Here is a 24,652-nt window from a genome sequence, read left to right on the forward strand (position 1 = left end):
CTGTCCTAAAGCTCCTGTTTCTAGTCACAATATGACACTTCAGATCTGGGTCTCCTCTCTATTCCCACAATCATGCTGGTTTTCTTTCTTTCTTTCTTTCTTTCTTTCTTTCTTTCTTTCTTTCTTTCTTTCTTTCTTTCTTTCTTTCTTTCTCTTCCTTCCTTTCTCCCTCCCTCCCTCCCTCCCTCCCTCCCTCCCTCCCTCTTTCTTTCTTTCTGTCTTTCTTTTTCTTTTCTTTTTTTGGTTATACAGAGACAGGGTTTCTCTGTATAGTTTTGGTGCTTATCCTGGATCTCGTTCTGTAGACCTGGCTGGCCTCGAACTCACAGAGATCCGCCTGCCTCTACCTCTCAAGCACTGGGAGTAAAGGCACGTGACACCACTGCCTGGCCAACATGCGTTGTTTTAAGCTTCTGAGTTTAGAAGAATCATTATGTAGCAATAAACAATTAATACAGGGAATGTGGCTGGGAGACTGTTTGGGGGTACCGAGCTGTGGTAGGATAGTGATGACAAGTCTCTGCTTAGCCCAGATGTACCCCTTGTTCTGGGTAGACTTAGCCACCTTGACAAAGTTGGCAGCTGCACAGGCTAGGTTTCCCAGATGCTCTTGTGAATAGTGTTGAGGGATGGCACTTCTCTCAGGAGAGAACAGAACCAATAAAACTCATTTGAGTGTCTACACCTTAAAAACATCTTTGTTGTTGTTGTTGTTGTTAAGGTCTCATGGGGGCCGGGCTGGCCTTGAAATTGCTTATGTAGCCAAGGATATCCTCAAACTTCTGATCCTCCTGCATCTACCTGAATGCTGGGGTTTCAGAGTTGTGCCACCATAACTGATTTATGCCATGCCTCAGCAGCTCCAAGGTGAGTCAAGAGACATGTGCAGGCCTGTCCTATGCTTCAAGGAGTTTCAAGCACAAGATGAAGCTAGTTTATAAAGAATGTAAAATATTGACTCAACAGCCACATCCCCTGAGCATTGCTGGGTGTGACACACAAGGACAGAGCCTACATGACATCATCAGTGTCTCATGTGCCAGTAATGGAGCTGACAGGGAAGACCAACCTCAGATACCAGAGCTCCACAGAGACACATGTGTTCACTACCAGCAAAGACAGCCTGTGTGATGTCTCCCACTGGAGTGACAGCTAATCTTGTTAAGGGGGAATGTGAGCTGGAGAACCTGGAATTATTGTTCAGACACCCTCAGTTATACTTGGAGGCTTGCAAAGTATAGGAAAAGCTGTCACCTAGACATTACCATGAGTACTCCCTCTCCACTGCTTAAGCACTTACCATAGTGAGGACAGACAGATATGGGTCAAAGGATATGTGTTCAGTTACGGCAGGCTGTGATGGCACATGCCTTTCATCCCGGCACACTGGAGGAAGAGGCAAGTAGAACTCTGTTAGTTCAAGTCAGGCTGTTCTACAGAGAGGTCAGGCCAGCCAGGGCTACCCAGTGAGAACCTGTCTCAAAAAAACTTGTTTTTTTCTCCAGCTAGACATGGAGATCAAGAGACCTAGTGTATAGCACAGTGATTATAGCTGACAGGACATATTCTTACAAATCGCTAGGATAGTTTTCACATGAAAAAGAACGGTAAATACGTAAAGTAATGGATACATCAATTATTTATGTAGCCATTCCACATGTACCCCTAAATCAAACATCATGTTATATACTGTAAATATATGCACTTTTGTCAGTTGGATTATTTCATGGTAGAAAGGTGAACATGGTGAAATATTGAATGCTGTAAAATAGAAATACATTTGAAAAACTGAACTTAAGAAAAAGTAGTATACATTTGACTCTGAAGTAAATGGCATGATATTTTGGAAACTTTGTAATGTGGTTATTATTTGAATTTCACAGGTGAGGCATTACCTAACTTGCTTCTTCTGAGTTGGAAGCAGGGGCCACACAGGTAGATGACAGCCACCATGGAAGGTACAGTCCTCTAGTGACCCCATCTGACTTGGAGCATCTAACTTGTGCTAGGTTGTACACTCCTGAAGCTCTGGCCCTTTGCTGGGCAGGTCCCTTGGAAAGAAGCCCTTGCTGCTGCTGGGCCCAAAGCTCTCAGCTAAGGGCACTGATACGATTTTATCCACAGAGTCAGTAAATGTGAGGGTGATTTATAACGGCCATTAGTAGGGTGCATTTGAGGCCAAGCATGAACCTCCTGTACTTCAGCTCTGCACAGCTCTGTGCAGGAGCAGAGAGGAGTTGAATTCCTGGAGTCAGTCTAATAAAAAAAAGTGATCCTGTCGCTTTAAGACTTTTAGGCAGTTTCCGAAAGGAGAGATAATGCATGACAATATGAGTATACTTAATTCTATTAGACTAAGCTTTTAAAAATGGCTGCTTCTCCACAGTGAGATGGACTTTTTGTTTTTCTTTTTTAATTTTTGATTTTTTTGTTTTTATTTTTATTTTTGTTTTGTTTTCTTTTGTGGGAGATGGAGGGTGGATATGGAGGGACAGGGAGGTGAATGGGATTGGGGTACATGATGTGAAATTCACAAGTAATCAATAAAAAGTTTAAAAATGGCTGTAATAGTTTTGTTGTTGGTTTGTTTTATTTTTTTGACAGAGGGTTTCTCTGTGTAGCCCTCGCTGTCCTGGAATTCATCTTAAAAATAAAACAACAGCAACACCCCCATTGTTTATTTATTGTTTGTATGTGTGTTGGAAGATGCTTATGCTTTGGCAGTTGTGTGTGTGGTTCAGAGGATGGTGTTAACGGAGGTGACAGTCTCCTTCTGTCATATGGGCCCTGGGACGGAACTCAGTGGTCATGCTTGGTGGCCGCCGGAGTCTTTATTGGATGAACTATCTCACCAGCCCTACATTGATCAATGCTATGCTGTATGTATGCATTTCATCACAAGCAAATACTAAAGAATAAAAAGAAGATACCTGGAGAGTAGCCATCATCTAGGAAACAGGACCGTGGAAGGAAGTGCCTGTTCAAATGGTGGGGGATATGAAGGGAGAAGTCTAAGGGAGTGCCAGAGGGAATGAGGTCTTCACTGGGGCTTCTGGTTTGCCTTTTCTGTGGTGCCAGAGAGTTGAGAAACTTCAACACGAGAGAAAGAGCCAAAAGTCCCTGCAAGATTCATGCTTTCCTAGAGGCATGTCAAACGAGGATGTTACAGATAACAAATGAGCTGCACCGACTGAGGCCAGGGTGAGTTTCACAGTACTGACTTGCTTGCTCATCGCTAAATCTAAACACTGCTCTTCATGAAACTGCCTGATGGTTTCATTCACAGGAGGAAATTCTTTAAGATCGAAACTTTTATTTTGTTATGTTGTCTCATACGGCCCAGGCTGGCCTCAAACTTGCTCTATAGCTGAGGATAACCTTGGACTTTGGAGTCCGCTGCCTCTGTCTGCTAAGTACTGAGATTACAGGTGTATGCCCCTTGCTTTGGCTGTCATACTACTTTAACAATGGACCCCAGGGAATTGGAATTTCCCCAGGAATCTCATGCTGGAGAAAGGAAAGGCTGACTCCTGGTGCCAGCCAGGAAGAGATGTCACATGGGGGTGACTTCTTGTCAGCAGGACAGCCTGGAGTTGAAACAAAGATAGGCTACAGCTCAACCAGGATTCCTTAGTTACAATACCCATAGCTATTTATTAAAATGTGAGCCACATGCCAGTATCCTGATGATGGACTAGGGTGGTCACTGGACACTTTATTGTCTATCTTTTCAGTTGTGGTTATATCAAATGCATTCCTCTCCTCTGCTTGTCACGATTATTTGTCTGTACAAATGGCCTATTGAGGATGGGTAGTTGATCCTAGCTTTTTAGGGATGCCAGTCCAGGCTCTGACCCCAACAATAACAAGTGGACCCATTGGCATTGTGGGCATCATTCCTGGGTTACAGAGAAATCCCAAATGAGCTTTCTTCTGAACTGCAGCAAAGTACAGGAAGCCGGTGAGGGAAGTCAGCCTGAGACCCTGACAGCTTACAACATGAGGCCTTTTTTCTTCTCCTGCTGAGTCTCATCTGCAGGCTCCCAGGCTTTCAGAGACAGTCCCTCCCTGAGGTTTGAGAATGGCATGGGACCAAGTTGGGAGTCTTGACTACTCCTGAAAGGTGGGAGGACTTGGGTGCTGGGCTGGGCAGCTGGGAGGGTGATATGATCCTTGGTTTTGCTTGTTGACAAGAGAAAGATCTTGAGGGGTCCAGGCCTCATCTTAGAGATGTAGAAACCTGAGAGATGTGATTTCCAGAACTTTGGGAGCTCTTAATCCTTTCCAGACCTCTGAAATGTATTTAATGGTCCCTCTTCTGTCTATTCTACTTTGTCAAACCCCTAGACCTGGGCTGAAACACAGACCTACGCACCTTTTGCCATGCCGTCCCAGCCCGGGATCAAGATGCTTCATCAGTAGAGAGCTTGCTGTACAAGCATGAGGAGCTGGGTTTGGATCCCTGGCACCCACGTAAAAAGCCCGGCATAATGGTGTTCATCTGTAAACCAGCATTGGGAAGGCAGGGACAGGAGGGTCCCTGGGGCTGGCTAACCAGCCAGGCTAGCAGGATTGGTAACTCTCGGTTCAGAGAGCCAGCCTCTGTGGTGGTTTAAAGGAGAAATGTCCCATAAGTCTCATTTATTTCAACACTTGGGCCCCCAGCTGGTGGCACTGTTTGGGGGAGATTATGGAATCTTTTTGAGGTGGTCCCTTGCTGGAGGAAGTACGCCCCTGGGGGGCAGGCCTTGAAAGTGTATTGCCCTACCCCACTTCCTTTTATGTAGATGAAAATGTGATCAGCTGGCTTCCTGATACATTTGCCATGTCTTTTCTGTTATGGAGATTCCATCTCTCCATAACTGGGAGCTAAATTAGACTTTTTCCTCCTCTTAGTTGCTTTTGGTCATGGTATTTTATCACAGCCCTACAAAAGTATACCCTGTCTCAAAAATAAGGTGGAAAGCATAAGCTGGGCTGTGGTGGCTCACGCCTTTAATCCCAGCACTCAGGAGGCAGAGCCAAGTGGATCTCTGTGAGTTTGAGGCCAGCCTGGGCTACAGAGCAAGATCCAGGACAGGCACGAAAACTACACAGTGAAACCCTGTAGTGGAAGAAAAAAAAAAGATGCTCCTATTGAAGGATTCAGGAAGATACCCAATATCACCTACTGGCCTGCCTCCACACGTACTTACATACATGTGAACACACACACACACACACACACACACACACAAATCAATCAATCAATCAATCAATCAATCAATTCAGTGGCACCTGTTACAGATTTACTCATTTTCGTCATCCCTCCCTTTGCTTAGAGACAACAGGCTTCTGTATTATATGCTCCTAGTTTGTACTTCTGCATCAGGGGAAACTCTGGCTTACTGAGCTTGGGTTCAGACAGCTTCTTGGTGTATCTTGACTCTGAATCCCAGAACCATCCTCTTCCCTTTTGCCCTATAAACCAATCACCTGAGTTCTGTCACTTTGCCCTTTTGGCTACAGCTTCTTACATTCCAGTAGGTCCTAATCTGTGGCCTCTAGGTTCTTGTCGTATTCCTTTCTCTGAAAACTCTCTCAGATAAATCACAACTATCATGTCAACGCTGCACCTCTCCCAGAATAGCATGAGGAAGAGATAGCAAGGCCTTGGGAGAGCATCCAGGAAGCCTGTGTGTCGTAGATGGGAAAACAGGCCGCTCCTCTGTCTAGAGGACAGGGGACTCATCCAAGGTCTTGGCTTTGAGTTGGGGCCAGAAATAAACTTCTCTGTCTTTGGGGCCTTGTGCTTTCTTAGTACTGGCCTGTGGCCTCCTTCTTCAGGCTTCCAACGAACCCTTCTCTGGCCTTGGCCTTCCAGGTGTCATATGCATAGAGGCAAGCTGGCAGCTCAACCTTGCCTAGAGTGTCTGTTCCAGGGCTGCAGAGAAAGCTTAACCCAAAGAACGCCGATGATAGCCAGTGGCCCTCTCGATAGTGCCTGGAGGAAATGACTTCTGCTGTCAAATAATAGTTTGAGAGTGAGTTGTGTGAACAAATAGCATCTGGGTAGACTTCACTCCAAACCTGAACTTGGTGAAGGTTCACGGCCATTGGAACTGCTGTCCTCCCCCTCTGTCTTCTGGCAAGAAAACTGTTTTGTTTTTGTGACTTCGGGTGGTGTTTTTCTCATCAATGGGGGCTGATTCCTGACTGAGTTCCAACCGAGGCAGCTGGCTCTGCCCTGAGCGTTCTGGGGGGAGGAGATAATGACAGCATTTACAAAGCTCTTTCCCAGGCATGCTCATGGAGTCCTGGTGGCAGCAAGGAAGCCCTTATTAGTCTCCTGTTTGCTGATGGTACTAGGGCCCAGAGAGGGTGAGTGCTTAACTCAAGGCCACACAGCCAGTAAATTATGATGTCTAAATTCCAGCTCCTGGGGCTGGGTAGGTGCTTGTTGCATAAGCATGAAGTCCTGAGTTCAGCTCCCCAGCATCCATTTTTTAAAAAGGTGGGTGCAGTGGCTTATGTCAGTGACCCAGTACAGGGGAGGTAGAGAGAAGTGGATCCTTGAGTCAGGCTAGCAGAACCTGTGAATTTCATGTTCAAATGCTGTCTCAAACAAAAACAAGCCACCTAACGTCAGCTCTAGCCATGAACACACATAGGCATACACCCACGATACATGCTCCCACAGAAATACATACATCTCTCCCACATAAGACAACTCTCGCCCAGCATCAAGCATGAAGTTTCTGTCTGTTACTCACTGTGAAGGTCTGATTGAGATTTCACTAGCTGTGAGAACCTGATCAGTCCTTGACCACTGTCTGTTTCCTCATGGTTAAGACTGAGACTCTAGTGAGTTTCTCATCAGAATGTGGGGTGGGTGATTAAACGGGTCACTATCTGTAGGGTTCTCTGATGGGCACTGAGTTCTCAGTAGGTTGGCACAGTCCTCGGTCATTCTGTCCTCATCTCTGGTGGGGATTCCCTGAGGGGATCTATGGGGAGATTGATTTCAAATGTTGTCATACTGTCTGACCTTTTGAGATTACCCAGGTTGTCTGCTCACTTAATTTTATTAAAACAAAACAAAACAAAACCCTGATACTTGAAGATAATCCTACGTAATCATCCTTGTGACTCAGAGTAATTAGGCGCTGGGTCAGTGATCCATATAAATAGTTGAATTTATTATTATGTTTATGTAACCAAATGACATTTTAAGATGGTATGCTTTGGTGTGTACTGCATATCTATGCCATAACATCTTTGTTATAGGCACCATTTAATCCCAATTGCATGCCCTGGAAGTGACTCATATAAAGAGACAAAAATAGGAAAAATGCATTAAACATGGCATTTAGGGAGTGGGGGAGGGGAGGTGGGAGGCAGTATAAGGGGGGTTTTCTGATCGATATCACCTAAAACTGAATTATAATGAGATAAAAAGGGGTTCTAGTCTCTAAGTAATATTTTAAATATATTTTATTCTTGTTGTTTTGTTTTGAGAAGTTCTCACCATGTAGCCCAAGCTGGTCTCGAACTTCTAATCCTCCTGCTTCAGCCTCCTAAGTTTTGGGATCACAGGTGTACATTATTATATCTGGTTAAGAAATACTTATTGTGGAAAATAAATAAAGCCAAGGAATTCCATTACCTTAGTGTTCTTAATCTGTTAAATCAAAGATTAATTGATACTGCCATATATAAAAACTATTAACTGCTCTTCCAGTGGACCTGGGTTCAATTCCCAGCAACCAATGGCAGCTCACAACTGTTTGTAACTCCAGTTCCAGGAGACCCAACACCCATGGCAAAACACCAGTATACATAAAATAAGAATAAAAAACATTAGAGTATGACCTCTTTATGATCTCTTCCATTCATCCATCAATTCATTCATATATCCATCAATGCAGCCTCTATCCATCCATCCATCTGTCCATGATGTTTTATCTGCTTTTTCTTTCTTGGTTACCTACCTACTTGTCCATGTATATAAAGGAAGACACTTGCAATAATATGTTATTACACCAGTTTTTGTTATTTGTGGTTGTTGTATATTGAAGATTCAAAATTTTCTTTTTTGTGTGCTTTAATATTGTTCAAATACTTATAATAACTATAAAATGCTTTTATAAAAATAAAAAATAATTAAAAAAGAGGGGGAATCAATGCTCCTGAATTTTCTACAAATTTTGGGGTCTCTCTGCTTTTGTTACCTTTACACATCCCAAATTGTTCATAGCCAAGTTCTTTAGGTTCATGCAATACCTCAGTACATTGGTGGTTCCATCCCTAGGCTCTGCTGCAGAGTTCACACAGGGAGTCCTCAGTGATGGAGACCTTGAGAGACAGGCTGTTGTTGGCCTGATGGGAGACATGCATAGGGCTGAGGGGATAAGGAAAGAAGGTTAAGGACAGGAAGACAGGAGAAAGACTTGGAGTCCCTGGCATTTCTTGCCTTGCTTATGAGGATATGAAGTCTAGAGGGAAGGATAACTTGTTTAGACTCATCTTGTCATAAGCATCTAAGCCAATCAATTGTCCCCCTCTAAAAAATAATCTTTCCACCCTAGACATCTGTGAGTAAGGAGAAAAGAAAGGTGGGCTCTCAGGTTTGACATGGAAATGGAAAACTAAAAGGGTCATGAGGAAGTGGAGAGAGATTAGGAACACATCCCCTCCATCTTCAAGCAGCTGATCCTGCTTTTCTACTAGGTTCATGGAATGAATATCTATAGGGACTGCTGGACCCTCTAGAAGCATCTCCAGCGTGCACTGCAGAGTGTTCAGAGGAATCCCATGTGGGCTGACCTTATGTGGGGTTCAGATGGTGTGTAAAAGATGCAGTGAACTCTGGAGTTCTGTCTGCTGCATAAGGGGCTACTGCAAGTTGACATAGACTCTTGGTACTTTCCATTTTTCTGATAGGATGGTACGAGGGATGTGGAAGGGACTCTTTCAGGACCCTGGAGGGCAGCCCCTGTTCAACTCCAGCAAATTGTCAGCACCTCCTCTGTGGACAGCTCCGTACTTCCTAGCGATCACTGGAATGCCCCCACTAGGCCACCTTGTGTGTTGTGAATGATAGTCTCTCTCTCTCTCTCTCTCTCTCTCTCTCTCTCTCTCTCTCTCTCTCTCTCTCTCTCTCTCTCTCTCTCTCTCTCTCTCCCTCCCTCATCTCTCCCTCCCTCCCTTCCTCCCTCTTCTCTCCTCCCTCCCCTCCCTCTAATTAATTTTGATATAAGGAAGTTTCAATTCAAGTTTTTTTTTTTTTTCAACAGGCATGATGTATAAAAAGGAATACACAGTCCAAATAAAGAATTCCTTTGGCTAAGTATAAGAGCTGGAGTGATTAGTTAGAAACAGTCGAGGGATGTGTTTGTCATGGTTTAGGAATGTTTTATAACAAGCTTTTTTTTTTTTTTTTTTCAGAACCAAACCAACTTTAAGGACACATCATCTTACAAAATTGTTTTGGGATATTTCCCAGCGTTAATGCAATATGGGAGGGGTCAGCTGGGCAAGGAAACCTTAGAATTCCAAGTATTTTTAACGACTTAAGGCTAAAGCTCAGAATATTTGAAATCTGGGCTGTCTCAGAAAACCCAGAATTAGCATGACCACATCCACAGCCAGCAGTCTAGCATGACTCAGGTAAAAGAGAGAACTCAAACAGGAAACAGTGGCCTGTCCTGGCCCTGTAAACACCCTGCATCATAAGTGAGAGTGCATGGAAGCTTCCTGCTGACCAAAAGAAGAAGGCTTGAAACCCATGAAGCCATCCATTGTTTCACTTAATAGGAGTGAAGTGTTGGCACACCGTCCTGTACGAAAGCATGTGGCCAGGCCAACCGCTGCCAGGAGAGGCCCACAGTTTTAGCAGATGCCTCACAAAGCAGGCTTTGCCTTGGGAAGTGTCTTTGGCTAGAGCCTAGGTCTCGGGAAACACAATCTTGTCATTACTTGAAGTGGCTCATCTGAGTTCACAGGTACCTGTTGTATCGACTATGTGTCAGATGTTCACTGGCAATGGGGGGCAGAGGGGCTTGAGGAGTGGGGTGTTGACTACCTCTAGTCAATATCTCCTTCTTTTCTTTAAGACAGCATCTCACTATATGGTCTGGCTGACCTGGAATTTGGCATTTAGACCAGAATAGCCCTGAGCTGACAGAGGTCTGCCTAACTCTGCCTCTAGAGTGTCCTGTTAAAGACAGTATCCATGCCAGGATAGTCTCTTTTTCTATAAGAAAAAAGATTATTGGGGTTGGAGAGATGGTTCAGTGGTCAAGGCTGCATGCTGTTCTTCCAGAAGGCCTTAGTACAATTCCTAGCACCCAGGTTAGGCAGCTCACAACTGCCTGTAATTGCAGGTCTGGGCGAACCAGTCCTTCTGGTCTCAGCAGGCACCAGCACTCATGTGCACACACTCACACACATACACATAATTAACAGTAACATAATGTTTTAAAAATGATAAAGTCTAATCAGATTGTAGTGCTTTGTGCCTCCTACTTGTGACTCCAAGAACAGCCTCTATGTGGTTCTGGTTTTATTTATCAACTGGAACTTGTCAGCATCCAGTTCCCAGAGTGATGGGAGGACCTTGCTGATGCCCAGTTGTGCTGCGCAGAGGAAATGGGGGTGAGGCGGAGAAGAGTCAGATTAGTAACTGGAAAAGGAGGAACATTCAGAAACAAGGTATTTGATGTGTTCTGAACTTTTTATGACCGCTGATTCTGGAGTTCATCTGGAATAGAAAGTGAACAAACCCAGCCAAGAACATTTTGAAAAAGAAGAATTTGCTCTATTTGATATCGAAATCCACAATAAAGCTACAGTGCTTGAAACACTGTGGGCTTGACATGGGGTAGATAGACTCTTCCGTAGAGCACAGTAAGAGTACAGAAGCAGATTGGGCTCCATGATGGGTATGGCATTCCAAATGAGGGGCCAACAGGTGGAGAATAGGGAATTTTCAATACTTGATGTTACTATAGGTGCCTACTTGGAACAGAATTAAGCTGAAATTGCTTTCATTCATTCATATATATATGAATACATACATACATATATAGGTATATACACACACACATATATATAAACAAATATTCAAATAGATTATGAAAATGTCACTAAAGAACAAACTAAAATAGTTTAAGAACAAAATTAGTAAGCTCCCTCTCTTACCCAGAGGGTTACAGTTGAAGACATTTCAAGGGTACTTTAAATGGAGGATTGTACCCGCCCCCCCCCCCCAGATACACACATACATGCCTATAGTAAAGTCTAATTTATGAAGGCTCAGGGAGTTGACAAAAGCAGCAATTAAGAAGAATAATTAGAACAATAGGCTATATTAAATGTTAAGAAATTCTGAGTTGTTTCTTTCTGGAATTTTCTATTTATATGTGGGAAGCAGGGTTGACCAAGGGTAACTAAAACCAGGGAAGTGAAAACAATAAGGAGGGGCTCCTGTGAAAGAGGATATTATTGGCCAGGCGTGGTGGCCAACCCCAGTGTGTGAGGTGCGGGTATCTGGGAGTTGGAGCCAGCCTGGTCTACATATTGAATTCCAGGACAGTCAAGGCTAAACAAACAAACAAACAACAACAAAAACAGAACCAAGCTCTTGGGGTGAAAAGGAGCATTCTAAAGTTTGAAGGGAAAGCCCGGCAGGTTTGATTCTCTGCTGTGGAAGTTAAGGCACTGTGATCATGGTAAGGTCCCACGGAGACTCTCCCGCGCGTCTCGGGCTCCCTTTCCCTGGGTCTGCTTCTCGAAGTCTCTTCTGTTCCTTGACCCTGTCAGCCTGTTTCTGAGTCTCAGCTCCTGTTCCCTGGATCTCTTGGGGTTCTCTGTCAACCCCATCTCTTTCTCCTTCCTTAGGTTTTTGTCTCATAATCTGTTCCCCAAGTAAGAATAGATGGGCCCTGGACAAACAGTGAATTTCATGGATAGATCAGGGTAGGGGAGTGTTAAAAAGAAAAGAAAGAAAGAAAGAGACGGAGAGATGAGCCCAATGGAGGGAAATGTAGGCGCATCAGGGTGTCAAGATTCATAAACACTCAGTGGCTGTAACCCCCTCAGACAGGTGGGACTGTGGGCAGAAGGGGAGAAGGTAAGTCCTGGCAATTCTACTATAATTGAAATATAAGAGGCTGAGTGGGGGCTCTGAGGCCCCTCAGAGTCTGGGCATCTGGGCATCCCAGTCTCTCCAGGATCTGCAGATCATTTCTAAGGAATTGCTCTTAGTCAGAACAAAAGGAAATATTGCCATTCCTTGGAGTCACTCAGAACTGTGAAATTCACCAAAACGATGTCATTGACATATGACCTTTGTAGCTGCCATAATTGTGTCGATTTTCTGTCTTTTAAATGTAATTTAAACTAAAAGTCTAGATTTTCTTGCTTTTTTAATATTTTTTATTTATTTTGAGACAGGGTTTCTCTGTGTAGCTTTGTGCCTTTCCTGGAACTCACTTGGTAGCCCAGGCTGGCCTGGAACTCACAGAGATCCACCTGGCTCTGCCTCCAAGTGCTGGGATTAAAGGCATGCACCCCCGCCGCCGCCGCCACCACCACCACCCGGCTTGATTTTCTTCATTTTTAAAACGCTTTCCCTTCCACATAAAACAGGCTGCAATTTAACCTGTCCAAAGTCTTTCCTGGTCTTTGCTTTTACTGAAGAGCCTAAATGCTCCTATGCTCCCTGAAGGACGTGTGGGCTCTGTCCCACCACCTAATGACAGATATTTAAGGCCAAAGGCTGCTGGGTGAGGGATAGTGCCTCTCTCTGATGTGACTGTCCTCGAAAACACAGACAACACGTTCCAGTTGCGGTGAAAAGGGAAACATTTCTGGTAACAGCAGTGGGGGTGGGGTGAGGTGGGGAGTTGGGGGGGTGGGGATGGGGTTAGGGGGGGGGGGGGATTGTTATTCAAGCCTCTTCCCTGGTCACAACATGACAAGATTGTCACTCCCCAGCATGGTCAGCTGAGAGACCCAGAACATGAACGAGGGAGACAGTGACACAGGGCACGGGGGAAATGTTTCTTGAGTTCCTCTCAAACACTTCCCTGCTCTCTGGACTCCTGTGGGCACTTGTGTGTACCAAGCTGGAGGATGTCTGTAACCCTTCCACCATGCTGTGTCCCACCTCCTGTCAGGTTCATGGCCACCTGAAGAGTCTAGAGGGTGCCGCTGAGCACGATGTTCCCACGCAATCATTCATCAGTTCCTAGGCAAGCAGCCTTGGAGAGGTGACTAGGAGTCCCTTTTGCCTCCCTCATGATCTTGTGTTTCCTCTCTGTGCTCCTTGGCCTTTTCAGAATCTCAACTTCATTCAAGACTGGTGTCTTATCCGGAGGTCCTCAGGGCTTAATGTCTTTCAGAACAGTTAGAGAGGAGAAGCCACAAGACAAGTCATTCTCTCCCTCCCCCAGCTTCTTGCTCTGGTCCAGGGGCTGCATCTGCCCACCCGCTCCTCTCCTCCTTCTTTCCCAAGGCTTTGCACATGCTAGGCAAGAGCTCTTGACCCCTGAACTGCAGCCCATCATTCTTTCCTCCTATCAACTGCCCTCCATGGTTAGGGTTTCCCTGCTAACAGTTTCTTCCACTCACTGATCACTATCCAGAGACTCCTGTCACAAGGACAGTGGGGAGACGTGGGGGGAGAGAAATCCTCATTTTGCTACCTTATTTTCTTTATTGATGGCAGTACTTTGGGGGCTGGGATATGTGGTGATCCCTTGGTCCCCCACACCCTGCATGGGCTGGAGGACACCCAGGGGACATTCTTGAGTCTTGTGCCTCCCTCCCTGGCTCCAGCTAATGTGACTCCCTAGTATTCACTCATTCAGCAACATTAACCACTCTGCGCACTGTCTCTGTGCCAGGGCCATTTCTGGGCACCGCACGACAACATGTGCCAAGCCTGTTCCTAACCTCGGGGAGCTTTCCTGCTTCTCTGAAGGAGGCAGACACACCTGGCAAACGGAAGTACACAGTGTCTTCTCATGCTGGGCTGGAGGTCACAGTGGACCTGGCAGGAGAGCAGAGGAAGGTCCTTCATCAAGACAAGAGAATAGAGTTCTTTCTGGTGCTCTTTCTTGATGTTAAATTCCTGACCAGAGGCTGAGAGGACAAGGGAGCCAGTCGGGAGGGAGTTAGCCTGCAGTGGAGCCTCTGGCCAGGAAGGGGAGTAAGAAGCCTCAAATATAGCGTTGACACTGTTTTTCTTTCTTCTGGAGAGCTGCCACGTGCCGCCACAGAGAGCATTTCACGGGTAGATGCATATTATCGCAATGTGTTTATCTAGGAAACCAGAGCCCAGCTCCAGCATCTGTTTTGCAGCACAGCCCTGAGTGAAGTCCAATTTTCCAGTTGGGTTAATAAAAATAAAACTTGGGAAGCTGTGGGCCGGCTGCATCAGGGGTTGAGTCCTGGCCTTATGTGGGGTCATGGATCCATTATGCACAACCTTGCCCAGGGAGGGAAGAGCAGTCAGCTAGCTCTGAGGGACACACCTCACCGAGGAATGATAGTTTTGGATTTTCTCTGTCTCAACATGACATGAGTCGACGGAACACTTACTGTGGCCAAGGCACTGGGCTGGTTGTGGGGCTGGAGTGAGATGCAGAGGAGGACCAGAACCTGGGCTGAGATGTGTGGAGCAGGTCTAGGAAGCTAGATGGACCAGCAGGACACAGGCTTGTTAATGTTCACTCCCTTGAAATTGTCAGGAGGTGAGGGATCAGAGTCCTCAAACCCATTTTTAAAAGCCAGCTCAGGTGGTTGGGGCAGGGGTGATGGCTCAGTTGGTAAAGTTACTTCTCTGAAATGTGAGGACCTGACTCAATCACCAGCGACCACATACAAAACCGGATATGGCGGTGCATGCTTATACTCCAACACTGGGGGGCGGGATAGGAAGATCTCCTGAACCTACTGGCCAGCCAGTCTGGCTGAATTGGTGAACTCCAGGCCAATGAGAGACCCTGTCTCAAAAACAAGATAGGCAGCATCTGAGGAAGACAGCCCAGTTGTCCTCCAGCCTCTATGTATACACACACATACACACAGCCCCCTACACACAGACACACGGACACACACGCAGACAGACAGACAGACAGACACACACATGCAGACAGACAGACAGACAGACAGATGCAGACAGACAGACAGACAGACAGACACACACACACAGCTTAAAAAAGGGCTCAGAAGGTCCCACCTTCGGGGAGACCTGAAACGCAAAATGGAAAGCACCCAGCCTCTCTGCTCCTCTTGTCTGCCTGACTTTCCAGTTTCTTCTTTCTCCCTTTCCTTGTAGTGGGTTTTCCACTCTCCAGGTGGCTCAGTTGAGAACATGATTACCCCCAGCTTCTGAGTCCTTTCTCTCTTGATTTCTTTCTTTCCTTATCCCAAATTATTTGGGGGGAAAGGTGTTAACTGGCCCTGTTTGAGGTGTGGACAGTCACTCTTGGTAACATCAGCTATGGCCAGGAGTTCAGAATCACATGCATGAATGTGGCTAAGGGGAGCCTACCCCGAGGCGCCATGCTGGTGTGTGTGCTCTCAGTCAGTGAATTGTAGACAGCTTCTGTTTTTACCGACTGAACCCTTTCAAAGGGACAAGGTAGGAAAACGAAGCCCACTTCGTTGGGGTCAGGAGGGCTGGACCAGGGCTCTTTGCACTACACCCTGTTCCTCTGGTGCTGGTGTGAAGCCAATGATTGTGAAACAGACTGCCTAGCAGCATTCCCTCGGGAGAAGCTGCAGACTGAGCAGCACTGATGAAAGATAATTCTGCTGGCGAAACTTGGAATGGATTGGGAGCCAACCCCCAAGGGTGTGGCCAGTATGACCCTTGGGGAAACTATCAGAAAGCATATGTCACAGACCCTGACAGGGTGGCCTCTCACAGGGCACAGGGTACACAGGTGAGGATAGATCCTCCCTCTTGTCAGGAAAGCTGGGGCCACAGTGAGGAGGCATCTTACCCAAATTTCAGTTCAAGCTAGGGAGTTTGAGTCATGCAGTGGGGTTAGGGAGAGAATCCTTTCCTTCTCTGAGGATAGAAAAGCGGGTCCCCAAAGCAGGCCAGAGAGCTTGCTTCTAAAGGATCCAAGGGGAAAGAGACTCAGCGTCTCTTCAGTCAGCCTGAAAACTATTGTCTTAGTGTTCTATTGCTGTGAAGAGACACCATGACCATGGCAACTCTTATAAAGAAAAACATTTAATTGGGCCTTGCTTACAGTCTTAGAGGTTTAGTCCATTATCCTCATGGTGGGGAGCATGACAGCATGCAGGCAGATATGGTGCTGGAGAGGTAGCTGAGAGTTCTACATCTGGATCCACAGAGAGATCCACTGGGCCTAGCCTGGGTTTTAAAACCTCAACCCCCCCCCCAATGGCATGCTTCCTCTAACAAAGCCACACCTACTCCAAAAAGGCCACACCTTTTAATTCTTTCAAATAGTGTCACTCCCTGGTGACAAAGCTCTGGACTCTATGAGCCTATGGGGGCCATTCTTATTCAGATCACCACACCTACTAAGCTGTTGTTCCTGTCTTGGGGTGGGGTATAAAGCTAACGTTTCCCAGGATGCTGCCTGTGGCATGTATACTTTGTTGTATCCCCCCCCCTTCCCGCCCCCAGCCCCTCTAGTCTGGAGCCCAACCCAACAGTGGCTTATTTGTATTCCACTGGAAAGCTCATTGTAAGGAGCACTGGGCTGAGTGTGCTGGAGTACTCCCTGCCTTGCTGGGAGTGTACCGCTAGCCTGAGCATCTTCCTGGTGCACTGGGCTATGCCTCCCTGAACTCTGCCAGTTTGGGGCTCCCTGCCCATCTGCAACCTTTGGGTCTGTTCCCTGTTAGGCATCACAGCGCAGCTTCTCCTGGCTCTCAGGCTGTCATTGCTGTCTGTATTAGTCATTTTTATATCACTGTGATCAAGTCCTTGATAGAAGCAGCTTATGGGAGAAGGTTGCTCGGCCTCTCGGTTCAGGAGACGTAGTCCATCATGGTGGCGAAAGCATGGGTGCTGAAGCAGCTTGGTCATGGTGATAGAGACTTGAAGCGCAGCTTGTTCACGTCTCAGTACATCGGGAAAGAGATTTGAGGTACAACGCAGGGCCCGAGAGGCTTATATTCACCAGTTGGGCCCTGTGTATCAAAGATCTTATCACCTCCCCAAACAGCACTACCAGCTGGGGACCGAGTGTTCAAACACACGAGCCTGTGGGAGACATTTCAGATTTAAACCACAACACTGATGTTAAACAGACATGCGCTTTAAAGAGTCCACCCCCGCAGTTTGCAGCTGGGCTGGACTTGCAGCTCAGGTTCAGTGAGGCTCCCTCTGTTCCCTGTTACTCCTTCCAGCCCTACATACTTCCTTGGTGAGTTCACTTTCTATTTACTTTTTTATTTTTAACTTCATTGTGCACACTGATGTTACGGTTTGATTCTGAAATATTCCTTGTTGCTAAAGTCCCTTTGGAGGGGGAAGATGTGAGCAACATCTACCCTTCTCCTAAAACTAAAGTCCCAATAACAAACCAAGCCACGATTCTGCCCAAGTTTACTCTGGGGAGCCAATGAGTTTATCTGGTTTCCTTATAGGATGCAGGTGAAGAGTTCCTTACAGAGGTGGGTGCTCCCTCCCCCAGTAGACTTGAACAGCCTTTCCCAGAAAGCCCTTCTCCTGTAGTGGCCCTCCCCAAGGTCATACACAGTTAAAACAGAGGTGCATACAGTGTGTGGTAGAGAGTGGCTGGATACTCAATGAAGGTTGTGTGGCTCTCCTCACCACAGACAGCATCCTGGGAAACGTTAGCTTTATACCACCCCAATTCAGCTAATCATTATAGGAGAGTACAGCTGAACTCCCTAAGATGGTGGTTGGTTGCTTGGCTCAAAGGACAATCACTAACAGCACCCTTCCCTACAGGGTCATATTTTGCATGCTCATCCCCCTGCTGTGGCACTTCTTTGGAGGCTGTGAAACCATTAGGAGATGAAGGTACCTGGCAGATGAGGTCCCACTGTGGGTGGGACCCTGCATTCGTCATTTTCTCATCACTGTGACCACATGCCTGGCAAAGACAAGGTAAGGATGGAAGTGTTTCTTCTGGAGCATGCTTTGAGGGGAAGTCCGGAGTGGAGGGAAGATACCGTAGCAGGAACATGAGGTAGCTGGCCATGTGTCCACGGGGAAGCAGAGATGAACACTGGTGCTCAGCTCATGTTTTCCTTTTACTGGGACCACAGACCATGGCATGGCACTGCCCACATTTAGGGTGGGTCTTCCCTTTTTTGGTTAAATTGTTCTAGAACCATCTCCATAGATGCACTGAGAAGTATGTTTCTATGAAGATTCTCAATATAGTTAAGTGGTCAGTGAGATGGCTTAATGGGTAAAGGCGCTTGCTGCCAAACCTGAAGACCTGAGCTTGGTCTCTAGGACCCACATGGTGTGAGAAGTGTAAGGAGAGAACTGACTTGCACAAGTTTTCCTCTGGCCTCCATATGTGTGCTGCGACAGGCATGCATGCATGTACACACACTTTTACATATGAATAAATAAATAAATGTAAAAGAAAAATCCAGCCACGTTGACAATGAAGATTAACCTCTGAGGGTTATACCCATGATTCTTGCTGTTCTTGTGAGAGCCCAAGTTACATATTAAGTTTTAATTATTATATCTAAGAGATCCATGGAACAAAATGCCCCTGATCTGCAAGCCCCTTGCCCAAGGACAGATAGTTCCTGAAATGCTGGAGGCTATTGTTTATGGGAGATAACAAGCCACATGTTTTTCACTCCCCTAGACAAGTTTGTTTGACCCATCTGCACCCATGTGCTCAATCATAGGTGGGCGGGAGGTTCACAGGTAGGAAATAGTCAGGAAATATGCTTGCCCCTGATTGGACCCAATGGGAAATGCAATGAACTATGGGCTTTCCTTCTTAAACCCTTGCCATACTTGATTCTGGGCCACTTCCTAGAGCCCATCCACCTGGCCAGTGTTTAATTAAAGCTTGCTTTAAATGGGCTTTCAACTGTGGCAGTGGGCTCACTTGGTGGGATTAACATTCTGAACTTTCTGATGTGAAACGGTCTCTGCCGCCTGTCTTCACACTGCCAGGGGCCGAGCTGTGCTACCACGTCTCCCCTACCCTGAGGGACTGAAGTCCTCAGGAGCCAAAATAGACCTTCCCTCCCTCTGTCCTGTGTAGGGGAAGTCATTAAAAACATCAGGCAAAGTCAGAGTTTCTATATTTGTGTTCATCCATCATTTAACTTTTAGAACACTACTGTCGTTGAATAGCAAAGCACTGCAACAGCAAGTAATGATTATAGTCCTTCACTCACTCTCTCTCTCTCTCTCTCTCTCTCTCACTCACTCATTCTCTCTCTCACTCTCTCTCACTCACTCACTCACTCACTCACTCACTCACTCACTCACTCCTGCATGTCAAAGGCCAGCAGGCCACGGTATTGCTCAAATACAAGTCCTGACATGGACACCATCCGTCCCAGGTAGCCTTCTGTTGCTGTATGAAACACCATGACCAAAAGCAAGTTGGGAAGAAAGAGTTTGTTTCTTTTTACATTTTACAGCCCATCATCAAGGGATGTCAAGGACGGATGCTAGAGGAGAAACGGAAGCAGAGGCCTGTTTCCTGGCTCATATTCACTTACCTTTCTTGTACGATCCAAGACCACATGTCCAATGTGGCACTACCCACAGTAGGCTTGGCCACTAGCAATCAAGAAAATGCCCCACAGACACACCAATCTCATGGAGACAATCCCTCAACTAAGGTTCCTTCTTTTTGGGCATCTCTGGCTTGTGTCAAGTTGACAAAAACTAACCAGCACACCATCTCTGGGCAGACGTCCATCACTCCCATCCACTTCTTCATTAGTGTTGCTGGTCTCAGTTTGGATCAAGGACCACATGTTCTGCCTACCCACTTCACCAGTCTCTTCTACTTCCTTCTCCAGAGGAAGGAGTTTCTAACAAAGAAACTTTGTTGGAAGAGAGCCTTTTAGGGAATTTTACTTTGTACTAGATAATTACGTAGCTCCATATGGCAGATAATATGCTGGCATACCTTCATTTAGCTTAGACTTGAGGTCTCTGTGTTTGACAATCAGACCTGGACAAGAAGCGATGACAGGTTTGATCAAGAGGACATGGTCTAGGGAACACACATTGCTTCAGTCAGCTGTGTGTCCGTGCACATAACGAGGTCTTCTTGTTGGGTGAAAGCAGCACAGCCCTGACTTAACACAATGATGGCTCCAGTACTGCTTCCTGGTCTCCTGCCAATTTTTCCTACTTTTTGTCAATTTGTGTGTCCTAGTTTGATTTCTATGGCTGTGATAAAACAACATGACCAAAAACAACTTGGGGAGTCAGGAGTTTATTTCAACTTACAGTCTGTAGTTCATTATAAAAAGGTGTCAGGGGAGGAACTCAAGGCAGGCAGGAACTTGATGGCAGGAACGGAAGCAGAGATCATGGAGGAACTTACTGGCTTGCTCTTCCAGGCTTGCTCAGATTGCTTCTTAGACACCCCAGTGCCCGGGGATGGCACTGCTCAAAGTGTTCTGGGCCCTTCCACACCAATAATCAACCAAGAAAATTCCCCTCAGGCCTACCTACAGGCCAATCTACTAGAGGCATTTTCTCAGTTAAGGTTCTCTCTTCTCAGATGAGTCTAGCTCGTGCTAAGTTGACAAAGATTCCCAATCAACACAATCTTCTAGAATCTTCTCTCAGTCTTCTTTCTATTGCAGCCTTTACATCTGTCTCTAAGTGGAATTGATACTCTCCATGGCTCTGGTACTCCATGTCCACAGACTGAATTTCTGGAACCCTTCCCCATCCTTTCTGAGAATCCAGATTTGGATTCCACTCCCTCTGTGGTTGGGCCAGTCTGCTACAGCTCCTTTATTCCACCATTGTCCTCACATTTGTCACAAGTCACATTCTTTTGCAAAGCCAATCTTGTCCCATCCCTGTGTAAGTCCAAGACTATTGAAGTTCATGGTTACCTCTGTTTTCTCTCTGCATCCTCCCTCTACATCCTCCAGAAAGCATCAAAGGCATTCACAAGGGAACCCCTAGCACCACCTTCTCTTCTAAATTACCTGTTTGCCTCCTTTGTTACACAGTTCTCTTGGTATCAGAAACAACACTTTGGCTTGGGGGTATGTGTCTTTTTCAATTCTTCTTTGGGAGTGTTTGGGTTTGATTTCCCAAATATCATAGTAAGTCGTTTCTCTCACCACATTCTATAGCCCGTGAGTAGACTAGGCAGGATAAGGGAATGTAGTAGTGTGCAGCTTAAGCAGCCACTATCCTCTGCCTCTCACTGAATAATCTAGAAGGTTCCATGTGAGCTCATTCTGATAACATTTGGCATATGCTGAGCTGCCTGCTCCATTGAGCTGTGCCCAATAGCCATGTCCCTCCTGTTAGTTGCATGAGTCATTAGGAGTCCATAGATAGCAAGGCTTCTCCTCTGGAATTTGTCCCTGATGTTCCAGGGAAGGATGCTGATATTGCAAAACCAAGTTCTGTCATGTAAACATGTCCCAGAGTATTGTGGATCATCCTGCATCAGCTCATCAACCCGTGATTCAGCGGAGTCCAAGCAGCTCTGCCCCCAGCGAAGAATGACAAAAGCCGGCGGCATTCTTCAGCCATTTGGTTTTCATTTCCATCTCATCATTCAGGAAGGTATTTCCTGAGTGTACTCATGGGTGAGTTTTCTCATCCAGGGCCTGGAATGACATTGTTCACATTTCTGAAATGGGTTTCCAAGACCCAAGAAATGGGTCTTCCTGTAAGTATAGTCTATTCTAACTACTCCCTATTTCTGAAACACGGTTTCCATTACTTTATGCTCAAAGCTAGTCATTATCCATCTACCTACCCCATCATTCATGTATTATGTATACATCATCCATCCATCGATCCATCCATCCAAGAGGTCGTCTGCCATAACCTGAGATAGACAATAGGAACATGGTATGAGAAATGGTTTCTTCTCTCAAGGAATCTTGTTGTCCTCACTGAGCCCCATTTCTGTCTCCCAGGACTCTCTGATGTGCCAACCTCCAATCTATACCCACGGGAGCAATAGTAGGGAAACTGACAAGAAACATGCAAACTTATAATTATTGTTAAAGCATGTTCAACACAAGCTGACCAAAATGCTATATAGGAAATAAACAGGATAGCAAAGGAGCAAGAAGTTAGGGGGAGGGAACTGCCTAGGAAGAGCGTCAGCATAAGCTTTCTGAGGAGGTGCCCCTGAAGTTGAGGTCTGAGGGATGAGCTAGAGGAGCAATAACGTGCACACAGTCACGCAGAAGAAAAAAAAGAAAGGGTAAGGCCAGGTGTAATACACACCTAAAATCTCAGTGCTTTGGTGGCAGAGGCAAGAGGATCCGGAGTTCAAAGTCATCCTTGGCTACGTTGTACTTGTGGTGAGCCTGAGCTACATAGTGAACCACCATCTTTAAAAAAAAAAAACAACTGAGGCTCTCTGGGAGCAAAGAAAATATGTTCCAGAAAGACCAGTTGAAGAACAGGCCATGATAGAATGAAGAAAGGTGAAGGAGGAATGCAGGAGGCAGAGCTGAGGCCAAAAGCTAAGGGAAGGAAGGTGAACAGGGTCAGGAAGTTTTGACTAAAGGGGCTTAAGCCAAGGACTATGGGGAAGTGGATGGTAGCTTGGTCTCATGTCACCAGAAACGCTACTGAGTATAGTACAGTAAGTCCAGTTTCCTAGGCAAGAGGACTTCATGCCTGACTCCCAGGCTCCTTGAACCAGAAGCCATTCAATGGAGGTAGCAAGCAGGGAAGCTTTGCAGGGTGGGGCCAAGCATTCAGAGATCAGTTTTGGCTGCTATCTTTTGGACACCCTCATAAACCATCTGAGCATCTCTGGCAGATGGAGCAATGCGGGACATGAGGTTGGTACCAAAGAGATGCAGGCTGGGAGGTATGCTCACTGAGAAAAGGCAGGACACAAGAGCCTTCCCATCCCATCCCCACAACTCGGCCCTAGTGTCCAAGCTGTGCAAACTTCTAGAGCACAAGGCTCAGGAGTTGGGGTTCTCTGCTGCCCTTCTCATCCGAGGGTCCCTGCAGGCTCAGGGCTGCTCTCAAGTGATGACTCTGCAAGAGCGGAGGAATTTTCCCTTCTCGAGGGGACTGGCTTTTCCGAGGATTGTTCTAAATTCCACTGGTGAGTCCTTGCTCTGTCCTGGAAACAGCTCCTCTTTATGTAATCCCTCTCAGAAAGTGACGAATCCTGAAAGAATGCTCCAGTGTTCAGATGTAGTCCAGGCAGAGGGCACCACTCGCTGGTGGCTTGGAGGCAAGAGCAGAGGATGTGCCACAGGCAGAGCAGGAAAATGGATGCAGGTGGCCTCTGAGTCACCAGCTGTAGCTGGGGGGAGGGCCAATTGTGGTCCTCCTCATGTTCCAGGCAGAAAGGGGACATTGGAAAAGGAAGGGTCACGTCACTTATGAGGGGTAGGAGAACACAGAGTGCCTCTCTGGCTTCCAGGTCAGGAACGCTTTCTTGCCGAGGACTCTGAATTTGTTTCGGGGCTGAGCTCTCGACTGGAAGGCTGACTTGGCTCTCAGAGGACATGGGGCTCTTGCTGCCACCATTCTTGGCTTTAGAGGACACACTGGGGAGGGGCAGAGTCCTTTATGATTAGTGACTTGTCTCTGTTTACTAAACACAGAGATCCCTAAGCAATTTCAGGGAGGAGGGTACCACCTCCTGATGGTGGAGAATTACTTGAACACAGACTCTCTCTCCTCTTTCCATTGGATGGAATAGGTACTGGATAAGGGGCAATAGTGTGGGCAATATCTCTAGAATGTTGCTGGAGGGATAGGAAGATGGTAAGATGTAGAGATAGACTATGAGTTTGGGGCTAGCCTGGGCAATATTGTAAGTTCAAGAGCAGCCTGGGCTGCAACATGAGACTATCTTAAAAAGCAAACAAAGACCAACCAACCAAACAAGTAAACAAAACCAAAAATAACACAAACATCAACGTGTAGAGATGGCTCTTGGTGGCCTTCTCCCTTGTCTGCCTTTCTCCACCCTCAGCTGCTTCACGTCGGGGTTAAATCCAATCCCACCTCTGAGGATGAGGCAAGACAAGAGAGGCAGAACGTTTAGCCATGGGTTCTAATTATTGTACAGAAAAACCCATGCCTTCCCCTTTCTTTTCTCTACCTCATGCGGCTCTCTGCTGTGGACAATATCAAACCCAGGCCCTCACATTCTGAGTTGCCTCCCCTTAGGAGTCTTACAGGGTTAGGACATCTCCCCTGGGCCAACATTTAGTGACTGCTGTGTTCTTCAGAGTAAACCCACGAGACTCCACGCTTGGCCTCCCTCTGGTGCTGCTCTCCTCTCCCTTCTGAGTCTGGTCTGTCACGGCCATGCTGGCTGCTTGCAGCTCTCCCAGGGTGCCTCCTCAGGAGCTCTGCCTTTGCTGGCTCCTCTCTTGAGATGATTTCCGCTCACAGAGCCTCCAAGCCTACCTCCTGCCTCCTTTCAAATGTCACTGTAACTGTAGCCTCTGTGCAGCCTACACCAAC

Source organism: Onychomys torridus, chromosome 1 (genome assembly GCF_903995425.1).
Source record: "Onychomys torridus chromosome 1, mOncTor1.1, whole genome shotgun sequence".
Lineage (NCBI taxonomy): Eukaryota > Metazoa > Chordata > Mammalia > Rodentia > Cricetidae > Onychomys > Onychomys torridus.